Source organism: Chiloscyllium punctatum, chromosome 13 (genome assembly GCF_047496795.1).
Source record: "Chiloscyllium punctatum isolate Juve2018m chromosome 13, sChiPun1.3, whole genome shotgun sequence".
Taxonomy (NCBI): Eukaryota; Metazoa; Chordata; class Chondrichthyes; order Orectolobiformes; family Hemiscylliidae; genus Chiloscyllium; species Chiloscyllium punctatum.
Window position 1 is genome coordinate 80576468 of NC_092751.1, and position 17665 is coordinate 80594132.

The window sequence follows — 17665 nt, forward strand, 5'->3', positions numbered from 1 at the left end:
CAGTCACAGCCCATTGAAGCATAAAGAAAACTTGGATTATGATCACCTCCAAAAACGACATCTGCCAACTAACAATTTTCCACCTGTTCAGCTTTATCTTCCAAAACTAAACTCAGAATTACCTTCCTCTCTTGTTGGGCTTGCTATGCTGATGAATAAATTCTCAGCAATGTGTTTTATGAATTCTTCTTTCTGTGTCTTTCTCCTGAATTCCACCCCAGTTAATACGTGGTCAGTTGAAATTTCCCACTGTCTACTGTCGTAATTGTTTTTGCAGTTTGCAGAGACTTGTCTATATATCTTCTCGTCAGTCTCCCCCTGACTGGGAGTTTATAATGTAATCTCTGCAGTACAATGGGCCTTTTAAAGTTTATAGCACAATATATATGGCCTCATTTGATGATCTTTCTACCATTTCACATTTCTCTGAATGTTACCTTAATATCTGTGCAAACACCCCTCCCCACTGCACCAAATGCCTTTCCTTCTTATCCCTCCTTCTAGTTCATCAGAAAACCTTGTAAACAGGAATATTGAGCTTTCATTCCTACTTGTCTTTTAGCTGTGTCTCAGTAATAGCTACAATACCATTGCAAATTTATACAAATTGCTGCAAGGCGTGTGACATCCACAGAAACAAAACATCATCTGTAATAGAGGAGAGGAGGACAGGAGAGAAATTAATCTAAAATTGTTACAGCACAACTGCTATTGGACAGACCCTCTTATTGTTACTTTTATTCAGAATAAATATTCATATCTACAGAATGTGTGGAAAACATCAGAAGACTACTTGAAGGGGACTATGGCAGCCTTTGCTGACTACTTCCACAGCAGCCACTGACACTGGCCAGACTTGATTGGTGTTGCGTGTATGCAGTGAGCTGCCAGAGGAAGTGGTGGAGGCTGGTACGATTACCACATTTAAAAGGCATCTGGATGGATATATGAATAAGAAGGGTTTAGAGGGATATGGGCCAAGTGCTGGAAAATGGGAATAGATTAGGTTAGGATATCTGGTCGGCATGGATAGGTTGGACTTAAGGTTCTGTTTCTGTGCTGTACATCTCTATGACTTTAACTTTAATAACAGTGAGGAAGAAGCTGTTCTTGAATCTGGTGGTATATGCGTTTAAGGTTTTGTATCTTCTGCCAATGGAAGCTTGGGAGCAGTCTTTGATTATGTTGGCTGCCTTCTCACAGCAGCAAGAAGTGTAAATAAAGTAAATGGATGGAAGGTTGGTTTGTGTGATGGACTAAGCTGTGCTCACAACTGCAGAACAATTGCCTTACCAAGCCCTGATGCATCCAGATAGAATTCTTTCTATGCTGCATCTATAAAAATTGCTAAGAGTCTTTACGGACATGGCAAATTTACTTAGCTTCCTGAGGTGAGGAGAGGCATTTCTGTTTCATCAATCTTATTTCCTACCTGTAAATCTTAGGATTTTTGTGAGCTGAATGACTGCATATGTGCAAAACTGCTTAGAAATTCCTCACATGGTATTAGTCCGTCGCAGCATTGACTTCTAGTTCTGGGGAAGTTGATGCTGTGAATCAACCTCAGAACTGGGCATTGAAGAGAAAAAAAATTAGTAGCACACTATTGGTGACATATTACAAAATTTGAAGTTTTGTGGCTTTTAAGTGAAATTCAAAACCTAGGTGCCTGCTTTTTCCTTTAAAATGTTCATGGGACAGAACTTGTAAATCCTCAAAACTCTCCTCGAAAATCTTGAATATTGAATGTGTCTTGCGCTTTCTACACTGTTGCTTTGGAATCTCACAGAAGCCTTTTGCATCTTTTAAAAAAAAATTATTGAGATAATTTACCCACTCTAAATATTCTGTTTCATTTGTGCAGTGACATTGTGGCCATGAGTCCCCAATTTATTTCGACCAGTCCCTGGGCAATCTTCCCCAATTCCTTATCATTCCGGATTGGATACCCCAAATTGTTAAACTCCTGAGTGTGCAGGCGCTCCTTCTTTCTTCACATATCCCCTTAGTTACTTGAAACAAGGTTGATTATAAGGAATGGCCCCCCTCCCCCATGGATGCCATTCTCCCAGATTAAAATTAATTTATGTTCTAAAAGGAATCAATTTTTCTTGTTCTAAAAAAAGGTCAGTTTATTAAGTACTAAATGCAAGAAGAAGCAATTATGCTACACATAGATTAGAAACAAGTTGTGAATCCCAAGAAATGATATAAGTTACAAGATATAGGAACATAGATATAGGAGCAGGCCATTTAGCCCATCAAACCTGATCATATATGGATCAATCACTGATTATTTGTGAAGAGTAGATAGTTGAGCAATAGAATGCGTGATTCTTGGCTTTGCGAGTTAACTGAAGTTATTTTGTCTTGTTCCCTTTTGATTGAATGCTGGAGGTTGGTTAGTAAACCAGAGTGAGAGAGTCCTTTAGCTCTGCAATGTACGGGTGACTAGTAGAAGGCTCTTTAACTGTGTCTTTCACAAGACACTAGAACTTGAATCCAGGTGAGTATACATATGTACCTCAGCCCACTAGCACACAAGGACCAGGGAGACCAGCTTTTTGAAAAACGTTTTTAAAATGGAAAATACAGACAAATCTCTTAGCCAGAATACTGTCTTTTCTCCCATCAATGTTCACAATCTGACATAGTCGCAGGAGATTACAATTCAGTTTGTATTGCATTTCTCTCTTTGTAGTTTCCTTATATCTGCTTTTATACCCAGAGAGAGAAAGAAAAAAGCTGTCTAGACAAAGGTATTGTTGATAGTAAGTTAAGGAAGAAGATAAGCTAAATAGGTGATAATGAGGGGCTAAGAGTGGTTCAAAATGGATTGGCTGTACTGAAAGCACTTCCTGCATTTCCTGACAGGACCTGTCGTATTGGGGTTAGGTAATAGAAAAGGAAGGGGTTGCTCATGCTCTAAAGTTGTTAAAATCGATGTTGAGTCCTGAAGGCTGTAAGGTGCCTAAGCAGAAGATAATGTTTCTCCAGCTTGTGTTGACTTGACTGGAACACTGCAGCAGGCCTGAGACAGAAATGTTGGCACAGGACCCAAGGTGAAGCATTGAAGTGGCAGGCAACTGGCAGCTTGGAGTCATTGTTACAAACAGAACTCAGGATCCCTCTTCACCTATCCATCCCTTTTCCTCCTGTACCACCCCTGTTATCAGCATAAGTACCAACTTTTCCAAGCTGCTATCAGTTATGACGAAGAGTCATTGTACTTGAAATGTTGATACTGTTTTCTGTCCGTGGGCGCTGCCAGACCTGCTGAGTTTCTCTAGCAATTTCTGTTTCTATTTGTTTCAGATATCCACCAACCTAGCCAAAGGCAAAACAGGACCGCAACAAACTTCAAAAGCTGAATAAAAAAGCAGGAATGCTCTGAAGACATGCTAAAATATCAGAACATTTTAAGAGTAAGAAGATCCTGGAAGATGAGACTACTATGAAGGCAAGGAGACTTTGATTACAGTGCTACAGAACGAGAAGACTCTGAAGGGAAGGAGAAAGAACCTCCATTGACTTCAAAGCTCAGCCACAAACCAACAAGAAACACAGAATTGGGAATACTTTGACAACAAGAAGGATAAATCTGGCCAGGTCAGTCAGGAGCAATTGTCTGCAAGAATGGCAATTCTGTTTGGGTCATTACCATTACCTCAACCATTTAATAACATGAAAACCTCACAATAAGTCCAGAAGTACAAACTTTGGAAGCAGTTGCAAAACTATATCACTCGCACTCTCTCACTCACTTTCATTCCCTCACTCTCTGTCTCTTTCTCTCTCCCTCCTTCCCTGCCTGCTCACAAAATATTTGTAAAGTTCCAACGGTACTATTTTGCCATTTTGAATTTGTTCATGGTAGCCATTGTCTCATCACAGCAAAACCTCCCCAAAGTTTGTCCTCCGATTCCCCAACAATAAAGACTAATTCACCATTGACTCTCCTCATTCATTATTGGTTGTGTGGGGGAGAAAGAGAGAGAGTGTATGTGCGCATCACTGAGGGCATAGTAGGCTATGGACCAACTGCAGGTAAATGAGATTAGTGCAGTTTGGTGATTATTGGTCAGCATGGACATAGTGGACCAAAGGACCTGTTTCTATACCATATAGCTTTATGCCTCTATAGAGTCACTTTACACTTTTATGTGAAGTAGCAGCACCGTCAAGTCTACATATTTTTATGTGCTGCAAGTCTAATACCTGGTGACATTCTGAATAGACAAAGAATTGATTAAATCATTTAATATGTACTTAAGTCCCAGGAGAAATTTGGGGATAGAACTGTGAGATTTAATCAGTTTTGTCGTGTATGAAAAAATAATTAAAAGCCTTTGTAATGGACTTATATTATCTAGCAGGGTGTTGTGATTACAGTGCTTTGAAAGGTAAATTAAAATAAAAACCATATCGTAGTCCATGTAAGGAATGAGAAGACTTTACTTGAGAGCAAGCAAGTCAGTTCAGAAGTAGGTAGAATCAGGACCAAAAATTAGTCAGTTCTGGAAGGGAACAATCTGACATGGTTGAATGGGCAAGCTCCACAATAGTTTCATAACCCATCCAAAAGCCTGCCAACCTGCCATAGGAGTTCAAATCAATATCATCAGCCACATTACATTGTTCAAGCAGAACTATAAGCACAATAAACATCCAGCAGGGGGAGCAGAGTGCTATAAATATGGCTCATTGAGATCACAAGACCATAAGATATAGACCAGCTTTGGGTATTCGGTCCATCGAGTCTGCTCCACCATTAGATTGAGGCTGATATGTTTCTCAAACTCATTCTCCTGCCTTCTCCCTGTAATCTTTAATCACTTTTACTAATCAAGAACCAATTTATTTCTGTCTTAAATACACCTAATGACTTGGTCTCCACAGCCTTCTATAGCAATGAGTTCCACAGAGCTACCACCCTCTGCCTGAAGAAATTCTTCTTCACCTCTGCTCTAAAGAGTTGTTCCTTCACTCTGAGTTTGTGCCTCTGAGTCCTGAACTCTACGAGTGGAAATATCTTCTCCATGTCCACTCTGTCCAGATCTGTCAGTATTCTGTGAGTTTCAAACAGACAATTTAGAAGATATTGTAGGTTAAGAAAGAAATGTTCCCTGAGCGGTTGGATAATTGTGTCAAACTTCCTGGTCTGGTATTGGAGGCTGCCCTTGACTTATTGCACTGCACCTGCTGAGTAAAGGCCACATCTCTCTTGACTGGATTGAGGCCTGCTGACAACCATGACAAGCTACTTTAAATTGCGTTTGTGCTAAAGACAGAAGTAATATGAGTCTGGTAATTCTGGCTGATGAGGCAAAGTGCTAAAAGGCAAGACAAGCCAATGCAAGGTGACAATGCTGTGAGCATTAGATGGGTTGACAGTGAATAAGGAGCTTGAAGATTCAGCCTGGTCCAGTCCATGAACTGGGTGTGTGTCCCTGAGCACACAGTGTCCTTGTTGCCACATTTAGAGTACTATGTGCAGTTCTGGTCGCCCTAATATCTGATTCCTGATGAAGGGCTGATGCCCAAAACGTCGACTCTCCTGCTCCTTGGATGCTGCCTGACCTGCTGTGCTTATCCAACGCCATACTTTTCAAATCTGACTCTCCAGATTCTTCTGTCCTCACATTCTCGAAGAAACCTATTTGCTTCAGTGAGTCACCTCTCATTCTTCTAAATTCCAGTGAGTAGAGCCCCAAACAGTTTAGCCTTCCCTCCATATTGGGGGTCATTCTAGTGAACCTTCTCTCAACTGCCTCCAATGAAATAATATCTTTACTTAAATAAAGGGACCAGGGCTGCTCGTAGTACCCCAGATGTGGTCTCTCCAGCACCTCGTACAGTTGCAAAAAGATTCCCTTGAAATAAGGGCCAACATTCCACGAACATTTCCTGATTACCTGCTGCAACTGTGTGCTCGGTCTCTGTGTTTTGTGCACAAGTCTCCCAAATCTCTTTGTGTGGCAGCTTTCTGCAGTTTTTCTCCAGTTCTTCCCTTCCAAAGTGAGCAACTTCACATTTTCCCACATTATATTTCAATTGCCAACTTACTTAACCTATCAATATCTCTCTGTAGATTGTTTGCATCCTCTTCCAACTTGCCTTTCCACCAATTTTTGTGTGGTCTGTAAATTTGGCTACAGCACATTCATTTCCTTTCTCCAAGTCATTAAATATATTGCAACGAGTTGTGGTCCCAGCCCTGATCCCTGTGAAACCTTACTGGTCAGAGGTTGCCAATCTGAAAAAAAAACCCTTATCCCCACTAGCCAGTGGTTTCCTGCCCATTGATTCCATAATACTTGATTCTACCATTTTTTAAACAGTTGATATCATGCTAATCGACCTATAGTTACCCACTTTTTGCCTCCCTCCCTTTTTGAATAGGGGTGTCATATTGGCAGTTTTCCAATCCTCTGGTACTTTGCCGGAATTCAAGGATTTTTGAAAAGTTACAACCAATGCACCCACTATCTCTGTAGCTAACTCTTTTAGGATCTTAGGATGGAAGCCATAAGGACCAGGGACCTACCTGTCTTTAGCCCTATTAGTTTGCTTAATACTATTTCTTTCGTGATGGTATTGAATTCATCTCCTGTATTTTTTTAATATTAATGGGATATTTGAAATATATTTCACTGTAAAGACTGATGCAAAATATTTGTTTAATTCCTTTGCCACTTCCTTGTTCCCCATAACTATCTCCCCAGATGTACTTTCTAAGGTGTTGATATTCACTTTGACCTTGCTGGTCCTTTTTTTATATTTACGGAAGCTCTTATTGTTAGTTTTTGTCGCTATTTTGTCCTCCTAGTTTATTTTCTCCCTCTTTATTATCTTTCATCTTCTCCTTTGCAGGATTCTGAATTTAACTCAGTTTACAGGGCTATCACTGACTTTTGCCTCATTTTATGCTTTTTCTTTCAACTTCCTACTTTCCTAAATTTTCTTTGTTAGCTATGATTAGTTTGCCCCTTTCTGGGAATCTTTCTTCCTTACTGAGGTATACTTTTTGCTCAGAATCATGAATTACCTTCTTAAATGTCTGCCACTACTTGCTTACTGCCATTCTTGGAAATCTATCTGCCCAGACCACTTTTTCTAACTCTATTCTCATTTCATTATAATTCCCTTGATTTAAGTTTAACATGTTGATTTGACCCAAATTTCTCACACTCAGACTGAATATTAAATTCTATCATGTTGTGATCACTACCTCCTAGGGGATCTTTTACTTGGAAGTGATTTATTAAAGCTGACTCATTACCCATTACCACATCCAGAATAGCCTGCTTCCTGGTTGGCTCCATGACAAAGTGCTGTAGGGTATTACCACTAATGCGCTGCATGAATTTGTTGTTATAGCTTTCCTTTCCAACTAGATTGACACAAGATCACAATTATTGGTGTAGGTTCAGCCTGAGGTGCAGTATTGAAGTGTAGACTGTTACGACTAAGTGGTGAACCCTTCTGTTAATTAAACCAGCACCCAGACAAAGCTCGCTTTGCCTTGTAATCTGTTAAAATATGAATGACAGAGAACTCCCAAATTCCACTTTTTTAAAGAAAATAATATCAATTTATTCTTTAACTCTAAAAGTGAACATTAAACAGCAACTCCAAGTCCCCACTTTCTCTTAACTACTTATCATCTGCCTCCAACTCTATAACGCTATACTGTTCCAATAAAACACTTGTTAAAATTACATCAACGTAATTTCAAAACCATACAGCGGCTGTCATCTTTGGTGTCTTTCTTCCTTTGGCTGAAGATCTCCCTAGGTCGACTTTTTTCTTTTCCTGTGAAGATGTTTCAAATGAAAAGGTACCTTTTGACAGAGAGTGTCTCAATGGCAGTTATTCTGTCGATGGCAGTTGATGACTTCAAACTGCCTGCCTTTTTAATACCATCAACATTGGATCATCTCATTGGTTTGATAATAGTCTCATTGGCAAAATAATAAATTCAAACTTGATTGGGTTTGGGTATCTTGGGGCATAATATAAATTGATTGGTTAAATTTGAATTGTTGTCAAAACAGCAACCAACTCAGGTATCTATATCACAGCCAATTGTTACATATTTTCTATTTTCCAGTACACTCGGAGACTGCTAGTTAGTCATATGACAGGTGCTTGTAAGCTCTCAGTGCAAAACAGCATTTAATCTGTCTTAAAGGTACAGTACACTCCTTCAACTTAATATCAAGCCACATCCTGTAGGTGGATTGGAGATATACCATGAGGGCTCTTAGAAGCCGGCATATGTTGGATGCTAATGTCCATGGACATAGAATCTGTGTGCCTGGTGCCTATGGAGTTTGTCCGGAGATGCTGGTATTTGATGTCCAATGTGGAAGTCCTTCAGAATAAGTGGTGAATTTGTCAGGTCATGCTCTGGTTTCAGTATCAAGTTTTCTTGATTTCTAGCTTGTTTGGTGAGGTAGCTAAGACAGAAAGCTGAACATTAATAATGAGAGTTGGACTGTCAATAAGGTGTTTAGTAAACAATAACCCTCTTAGCTGTCCACTCACCAGTACTTCCCCATTTGGTAATAGCATAAAGGTGGAGTGAGATACTTGCTCAATTCTGCCACATACTTTGCCATAACTCAGGGTCCCTATATGATTCCTCCCTATAAAACAAAATTATCTTGTCAAGTCCTTGTGTATATTTAAGACTGAGATGGATGGATGCTCGATCAGTCAGGGAATCAGAGGTTATGGGGAAAATGCAGGAAAGTGGATGTGAAGACTATCAGGCCAGTCATGATCCTATTGAATGGTGGAGCAGGCTCAAGAGGCCTACTCCTGTTCCCATTTCTTACGGTCTTATATGGTTGCATATTCATGACATATCCAATAAGATTTGACTGACAAGATGCAGCCCATAAAAGGAAAAAAACCTTTTGTCTTATGAGAACTTTACCAACAGGTGTAACCAAATGATTTGAACTCAATCTTGTTTATCATTGCTCTTGTACAGAGAGGCAAATGACATTTTTACAGGATCTCACAAAACACTGCAGCCACTTTTGTGATGTCGAAAAACTGGCAGCCAGTGTGTGCACAGTTTGTGCACAGCAAGATTTCAGTAACAGTAATTGTGGTGAAATGATGATTTCGTAGAAGAAGAATCCTTACAGTGTGGAAACAGGCCATTCGACCCATCGAGTCCACACCAACCCTCCAAAGAGCATCCATCCACCCTGCATTCCCCATGGCCAACCCAAATAACCTGCACATTCCTGGACACAATGGGTATTTTAGCATAGCCAATCCACCCAACTTGCACATCTTTGGTCTGTGGGAGGAAACTGGAGCACCCAGCGGAAGCCTATGTAGACACGGGAGGATGCGCAAACTCCATACAGACAGTTGTTTGAGGGTGGGATCGAACCTGGGTCCCTGGAGCTGTGAAGGAGCAATGCTAATAACGATTATCATGTTGGTTGAGGGCTAAATATCACCCAAGACATCCGGGAGAATGCCCCTACTCACCTGGTTCTCCAGAAAGTCTTTCAAATCCACTTGAGAGGGCACGCAGGGCCTTGGTATAATATCTCAGCCGAACAATGGTACTCGAAGAGTGCAGCTCTCCCTCAGTTACGCATTCAAATGTCAGTCTAGACTTTGTGTTCAAGTATCTGGAGTGGGATTGGAACCCACAACCTTGTGTCTGAGAGCTTTACATAAAGTTAGAGACAAAAAAAAGGGTTACACCCGAACCGTTGACTTCTCCACCTCCTGATGCTGCCTGGCTTATGTTCTTCCAGCCTCCTGCCTGTCTAACTCACATAGAGTTAGAGCCAAGTCAAAACAAAAAGGAGCAAAATATTGGGTGAAAATGTCAAAATAAACTCCGTTTCCACCCACTATATCTGTATTGCTTTGTGCCATCACTGCCCACAGCCCCTCTCACAACCTTTTAATCTTCAGATACTGGGGAGTCCAGCACCAACCATGATTAGTCAATCATTTCGAGTTTGGCTGAAATTTATATTTGGGACACTAGAGGTCAGCCTTGTTTAAGAGGCTGGTGGCTGAGATTGAGCCAAATGCTGATTGAAGGGAGATCTTGCGCCTCCCACAGTTTACCTCCCACGCCTGCTTTGGTGCAAACAGACAGGAATTTATTACCATCTTTCAGCTCAGGTGCAGATTCCTGTGAATTTGAGGTTTGATAAAGGAAATAATCAGAAAATGTTTCCCATTGTGGGGATGTCAAGGGCAGGTGGTCATAAATGTAAAAGATAATCGTTAATAAACCCAAAAGGGAATTCAGGAGAAACGTACTTACAGAGAGAATAGTTAAACTAAAAGTTGTGAGGGGAGGCTTATGTGGAGGGTAAGTGCCAGAATTCGACAATATGAACAACACTAGGCCAGTGGAACTGCAGAGGACCGCAGATGCTGGAGATTAGAGTCAAGAGTGTGGGACTGGCAAAGCGCAGCAGGTTAGGCAACATTTGAGAGCAGGAGAATTGATGGTTCGGGCATAAGCCCTTCCTCAAGATTCCCAATCCTCCTGCTCTCGGATGCTGCCTGACCTTCTGTGCTTTTCCAGCACCACACTCTTCGACTCATTCCACGTATTGCTCTAATAAACCTCCTCTGAACTGTTAACCATTAACCATTTGGGTTGAATGGCCTGTTTCTCTAATCTGTGCAAAGAATGTCTCCAGTCTGAACCACAACAGGAAGTCAATATTTATGTCCAAGGCGTCCCAAAGCATTTTCAGCCAGACATATTTTTCAAAATGTACTCACTCTCAAATCATAGCTGGCTGTAAATTTGTCCTAAAATGAGCAAAATGAAACACAAGTTCTTAACTCAGGAGGCAATGTTTTACCTACAGAGTCCCACCTATATGGGTGGTACATGCTCACACCAATAGAAACAGAGACCCAGGCAGTCGGAAGGAGGCAGAAACATAGGAAAAAAAGAGCAGGACTAGGCCATTCAGCCCCTCAAGCCTGATTCTCCATTCAAACCTTTCATGGTGGATCATTTACTTCTACATCATTTCCACCCACTATATCCGTATTGCTTTGTGCCATTAGTAACCCATAATTTATTGATTTTTGCCTTGAACCATGCTCTTCCACAGCCCTCAGGATAGAGAATTCCAACGGTACACCACCCTCTGAGGGAAGAAATTCCTTCTCATCTCAGCCCTAAATGACCTTCTCATCCTATCTACATCAACACTGCCACATCATAAAAATCATAGAATCCGACAGTGTGGAAGCAGGCTATTTGGCCCATTTGAGTCCACACCGCCCCTCCGATGAGCATCCCCACCCCCACCCCCACCCTATCCCTGTAACCCTGTGTTTTTCCATGGCTAATCCACCTAATCAGTACCTGCCTGGACACAATGGACAACCTAGCATGGCCACCTAACCTGCATGATGTTGGACTGTGGGAGGAATCCCTGTTTGAGTTTTATGTGTTTTAATGGGATCACATCTCACTCTTCGAAAAGCAAAAGTGTAAATATGAAGTTGGATGTAAGAGATCCCATGGGCTACCTACTTTGAAGATTTAGTAAGAAGCTTGTTGCCAGACTTTTGACCACTGTTTGTTCCTCCTATAAAAATGATAAGCTGTTCATTACTCCCCTTTGCTGATTCTTAGAGCTTGTTATTTGCAAATCGGTTACTGTGCTGACTATAAATACAAGGAAATCATGTTAAACATTTGTTGGGTAGACCTGGTTGGATTAGTTGCAGTGTTGTGTAGAATTGTGGGCACTGCACAAGGGATTGATTTGATTAAACTTGATTCGATTTATTATAGTCACATATACCTAAGTGAAGCGAAAGGTTTTGTTTTTGAGCAGTACAGACAGATCATTGCAAACAAGAGCATACAGATACTAAGATGCTTAGGTAAAGCAAAGCAGGGCACAGTGATTCATGTTGATGAAACGAGGTGAGCAATTTTAGATATCTTCTGGCGGGCTGGGATTATTCTTCTTAGATCATAAAAGGATAAAGAGAGACTTAATGAAGGTGTTTAAAGTGAAGAACGACTGTGATCAAATAAATAGGGAGAAGCTGCTTCCTCTTGTGTAACCTAAAGGTTTAGATTCAGAATAAATGTCATAATATTAAGAGGGGAGTTCCACCCACAGTGTTGTTGAGAACTGGATTCGGGCACTCTGAACGTGCAATGGAACTGTATCCCATGCGGAGCTTCCAAATGGCAATGGGTCAGCTCCAAACTGCTGTTTTCATGCCAAAAATGGAAATTCTAAATGCAGCATTTTCATTTCCAGATTTTATGTTGCTGGCAAAGAACACACAGCAATGCAAGGGTAGGTGGAGACCTCACATTAATTTCTGAGCTCAGTCACAGGGTCTTCCCTGATATCCTTACAAAAGTCCTGGCTTTTTTTTATCATCAACCAACACTTCTTACATGATCTCCTCCAAGACTCCCACTCTTAGCTTATACTAACTTATATCAACTGAGCATTCCAGAGAGTAGGTCCCCTGACAAAACTGTCTTAACGAATACAGTAATTGTAAGCAAAGACGTATGTGTCAAAAAGTTAGAAATACACAAGGCTATTGTGAATGACGGCAAGGGTGTGGCCTTGCAAATGGTCCTTGGAGATTTCTGACGCCTTGTTAACATTCTCCAGATTCTGTCTTTTTGGAAGAATCTGCAACAATTTCCTTTAATCACATGTTTTCATTGTGAGCCTAAAATGGATTCCTATCAATTTAAAAAATGGACTCTTTAAAATGAAATGTCCTGCTGGAATTTCCAACTCAAGGAACATAAACAAAAATTACAGACCATTCCAGGGGTTTAAATACATATTTTAAGGAATGCCACATTTTTGAAGATAGCATGCTTCAGGTGGAGGAAGAGCGCCTCATCTTCCGCCTAGGAACCCTCCAACCACAAAGGATGAACTCAGATTTCTCCAGTTTCCTCATTTCCCCTCCCCCCACCTTGTCTCAGTCAAATCCCTCAAACTCAGCACTGCCTTCCTAACCTGCAATCTTCTTCCTGACCTCTCTGCCCCCACCCCCACTCCAGCCTATCACCCTCACCTTAACCTCCTTCCACCTATCGCATTTCCAACACCCCTCCCCCAAGTCCCTCCTCCCTACCTTTTATCTTAGCCTGCTGGACACACTTTCCTCATTCCTGAAGAAGGGCTTATGCCCGAAGCGTCGATTCTCCTGTTCCTTGGATGCTGCCTGACCTGCTGCGCTTTTCCGGCAACACATTTTGTGCTTCAGATGGTCATTAAATCAGCTTACAGTTGCCTTTTTCTCTGGCTCAGCATCATGTCAAAAATCCCATGGTAATATTCAGGACGAGTGGGAATTTCCTTTGGAGTCCTGGTCAATATTCTTTCATTGATTAATACAACAGAAATGAACAGATAACCTGGCCATTGACTTGACGATTATTTAGGAGCTGTGCTGGTGGATGAATGTCAGGTTTATCAGAATAGCAACAGTGACTGTCAAAGGTCCTCCAAGATCTGTAAACTGCTTTGATATCAATTCCTTTATAAATATAAGGCGCTGAAATCTCACACTGTAACTTATGGTGGAAGAGATGCAAATCTTTGAGAGGACTACATGGTACAGAATATTGAGCAATAATGACATTGGCTGGTTTGTAGTTATTCCTATCACAGAGGGTCCCTGATTTACAAATGTCTGACTTATCATTGCTCATATTTAAGAATGCAATTTCATATAGGGGAATCATTTTAAATACCTGCAATAGGAAAGAAGGTGTTAAACTTGAAAGGGTTCAGAAAAGATTTACAACAATGCTGCTGCAATTTTAGGGTTTGAGCTATGGGGGAAGCTTGAACAGGCTGGAGTTATTTTCGCTGGAGTGTCAGAGGCTGAGGGGTGAACTTATAGAGTTTATAAAATCATGAAGGGCATGAATAAGGTGAATAGTCAGGGTCTTTTTCCCAAGGCAGGGGAGTCCAAACCTAGAGGGTATAGGTTTAGGGAGAGAGGGAAAAGATTTAAAAAGGACTGAAAGGGCGACTTTTTCATGCAGAGGGTGGTGTGTGTATGGAATGAGCTGCCAGAGGAAGTGGTGGAGGCTGGTACAATTGCAACATCTGCAAGGCATTGGGATGGCTATATAAATAGGAAGAGTTTATGCAAATGCTGGCAAATGGGACTAGATGAATTTAGTTATTACACACCTCTCGAGCAAGTTGGATTTGAGCCTGGCCTTCTAGATTAGAGGTAGGGACACTTACCACCGCACTACAAACCCTTAATCCACTTGCTGAGACAAGCAACAATGTTGCACCAAGGAGTGTCCCCTCTGCAGATTACACATAGCGCTGATCAGATTGGACTCAGTAAATGGCAACGCTCTGGGGATTTGCACTTACTAAAATAACGAACAAACAATTGGAGCATTTGCCTCTTGCTTTAAATACATATTTGACCATTACAGGTTTACACTCAGACATTTGGCAGCATCTGGACTGCTCTACCTGAGAAGGTAGCAGCTGAATTCCATCAATAAATTTTAAAGTTGGAGTCAGACATGTGATGATGAGGAACTTCCAGAGTTATGGAATAGAACATGGAGGTGGGACAAGGGAAGAATGGACTCCTGCTGTGCCTTGGAAATCATTTAATCATTCTCACCATAGAATGGTGAGAAAATACACAAGTGAAGGATGGAACATAGAACATAACAGCACAAAACAGGCCCTTTGGCCCTCGATGGTGTGCCAACCCGTGAAACCAATCTAAAGCCCATCCAATCTACACCATTCCATTATCATCTATATATTGAGCATTTATATATTGCCCTTAAGGTTGGCAAGTCTACTACTGCTGCAAGCAGTTCGTTCAACACCCTTACTATCTGAGTAAAGAAACTACCTCTGACATCTGTCCTGTATCTTATCACCCCTCAATTTAAAGTTATGTCCCCTCATGCTAGTCATCACCATCCGAGGAAAAAGGTCCACCCTACCTAATCCTCTGATCATCTTATAAGCCTCTATTAAGTCACCTCTCAACCTTCTTATTTCTAATTAAAACAGCGTCAAGTCTCTCAGCCTTTCCTCATAAGACCTTCCCTCCATAAACTTGTCTGCACTCTTTCCAATGCTTCCACATCCTTCCTATAATGTACCAGAACTGTATGCAATAATTATAATGATATTGATTTTATTCTCACTTTTTGTCACATTGTGACCTACTTTGTTTAGATTTTTGGGGATTTTTGATATGTGTTGTATCTTTTACAGAAAACTATTCCTCTACCTAGGCATTGTGGGTCTACCTACAGCCCTTGGACTACAACAATTCAAGAGGGCAACTCACCACTACCCTCTCAGATGCAACTAGAAATGGGCAATAAATGCTAGTGCAGCCAGTGATGCTCATGAACTACAGGAGAATGAAAATAATATCAATGTGGTGGAGAAAACCTGAAAGTCTAGCACTATCTGTGAGGTGAGATTAAGTTTTTCTGGTCCAGAATGTCAAATCGGGCCTCTTGAGAAAAGCAGAGTGTATCTGTTCTGAGAGCCTTCCATCGCCATGCAGGAACTGCATTGGATGCCAAGCCACCTTTGCTTTTTACAATAGTAACTGCAGTAATGAAGAGAAAGTAAGTGTGTGAGGTAAGTGGGTGAGAATTTTTCCAAAGAAGAATCATAGTGGACTCAAAACATTGAGGTGAATCATAAAGGGGCCTGAACGACATGTGCAATCGTAAATAAACCTGGGAGAATCGCACGAGAAGTCCAGTGACTGTCTGTAACTTGGAGATCGCTAGCTGCATTTTCCAACTATATTTTGGGCATCGGAACAAGATTCCTGGTAGGCAACAGTGAGATGCTTTTTAGTAGAGATTATTGCTTGTGAACAGCCTCATTAACACTTCAGTGCTTCACTTCACTCGTCTATTAATATTCAGCTTCCTATCTTGTAATGTGTAGTAAAGATGTTGACAATTCCTGACTGAACGTCTGAGCGGGTACTTAGCAAGTTCAGCGAGCTGCTTGTGACTCTGTGCCAGCCTCTCAGAATCCTCACGACAACTTCCCACCAATTTACACCATTCTTCCGCACTTCATTGCTGTACCTTGGAGCTCAAAAGCAACTAGTATTTCACTGCTGCTGCAAGGATACTTTGCACTTGGAGATAGGCACCTAGCTCACACACTGGACCATCTCGCACATTTTTATCCTATCTGGATGCTCGCAGCATTAGATTACTAGATTACTTACAGTGTGGAAACAGGCCCTTCGGCCCAACAAGTCCACACCGACCCGCCAAAGCACAACCCACCCAGACCCATTCGCCTACATTTACCCCTTCACCAAACACTACGTACAATTTAGCATGGCCAATTCACATAACCTGCACATGTTTGGACTGTGGGAGGAAACCGGAGCACCCGGAAGAAACCCATGCAGACACAGGGAGAATGTGCAAACTCCACACAGTCAGTCGCCTGAGGCTCTCTTGCCTTTTTGTATTTTGCCTCTAAAGTTTGGAAGGAGCTGTCAAAGGAGCTTGGCAAATTTTTGCAGCGTGTCGTACAGATGGGACACACTGCTACTGAGTGTCAGTGGTGGAGTGAGTGAAGATTTGTGGATTGAATAACTACTTTGTCCTGGATGGTGTCAAGCTTCTTGTGTTGTTGGAGCTGCATGCACCCAGGCAAGTGGGGAGTATTCCATCACATTCCTGACTTATGGTATGAAGGTGAAGGTGCCTTGAAGATATGGATATAAACTGCTTCAAGTATCTGAGGAGTCACAAGTATTGCTGCACACCTTGCATTTATTAGGAAACATCTCCACTTCTGACCTCATGATGGAGGGAAGGTTGTTGATGAGGCAGCTGAAGATGTTTGGGTCTAGGACACCATCCTGAGAAACTCCTGCAGAGATATCCTGGAGCTAACTGACCTCCAACAATCACCACCATCTTCTCCTATGCTGTAAGACTCCCTCCAGCTCAGAGTTCTGTCCCTCCTGCCCTGAGGGGCGGCACGGTGGCACATTGGTTAGCTCTGCTGCCTCACAGCGCCAAAAACCCGGGTTCAATTCCCGCCTTAGGCAACTATCTGTGTGGAGTTTGCACATTCTCCTCATGTCTGCGTGGGTTTCCTCCGGGTGCTCCAGTTTCCTCCCACAGTCCAAAAATGTGCAGGTTAGGTGAATTGGCCATGTTAAATTGCTCGTAGTGCTAGTTGAAGGGGTAAATGTAGGGGAATGGGTCTGGGTGGGTTGCTCTTCAGAGGGTCGGTGTATACTCATTGGGCCGAAGGGTCTGTTTCCACACAGTAAGTAAGTAATCTAATCTAATTTCCATTGAGTAGGCTTTTGCTACAACTCCTTGTTACTAAGCTTGATCAAATGCATCCTTGATGTCAAGGGTAGTCACTTTCACCTCCTCACTGGAATTCAGCTCTTTTGCCCACATTTGAACTAAAGCTGTAATGAGGTCAGGAGCTGAGTGGCCTTGGTGGAACTCAAACTGGGCGTCACTGAGCAGGTTATTGCTGAGCAGGTGCTGCTTGATGGCACTGTTGGTGACATCTTCCATCACTTTACTGATGATCAAGAGAAGACTGATGGGGCGGTAATTGGCCGATTTGGATTTGTCCTGCTT

General features: G+C 41.8%; 1 long non-coding RNA gene across 2 annotated transcripts in view; it reads left to right on the forward strand.

Annotated features, from left to right (window-relative positions):
- The window catches only part of LOC140484569 (uncharacterized), a 54978-nt gene that overhangs the window by 26027 nt on the left and 11286 nt on the right, over window positions 1-17665 (forward strand). For both annotated transcript variants that reach the window (XR_011962292.1, XR_011962291.1), the window contains 2 exons: window positions 3316-3609; window positions 15285-15662. This is a non-coding gene — a long non-coding RNA (uncharacterized lncRNA). The remainder of the gene's footprint in view (window positions 1-3315; window positions 3610-15284; window positions 15663-17665) is intronic.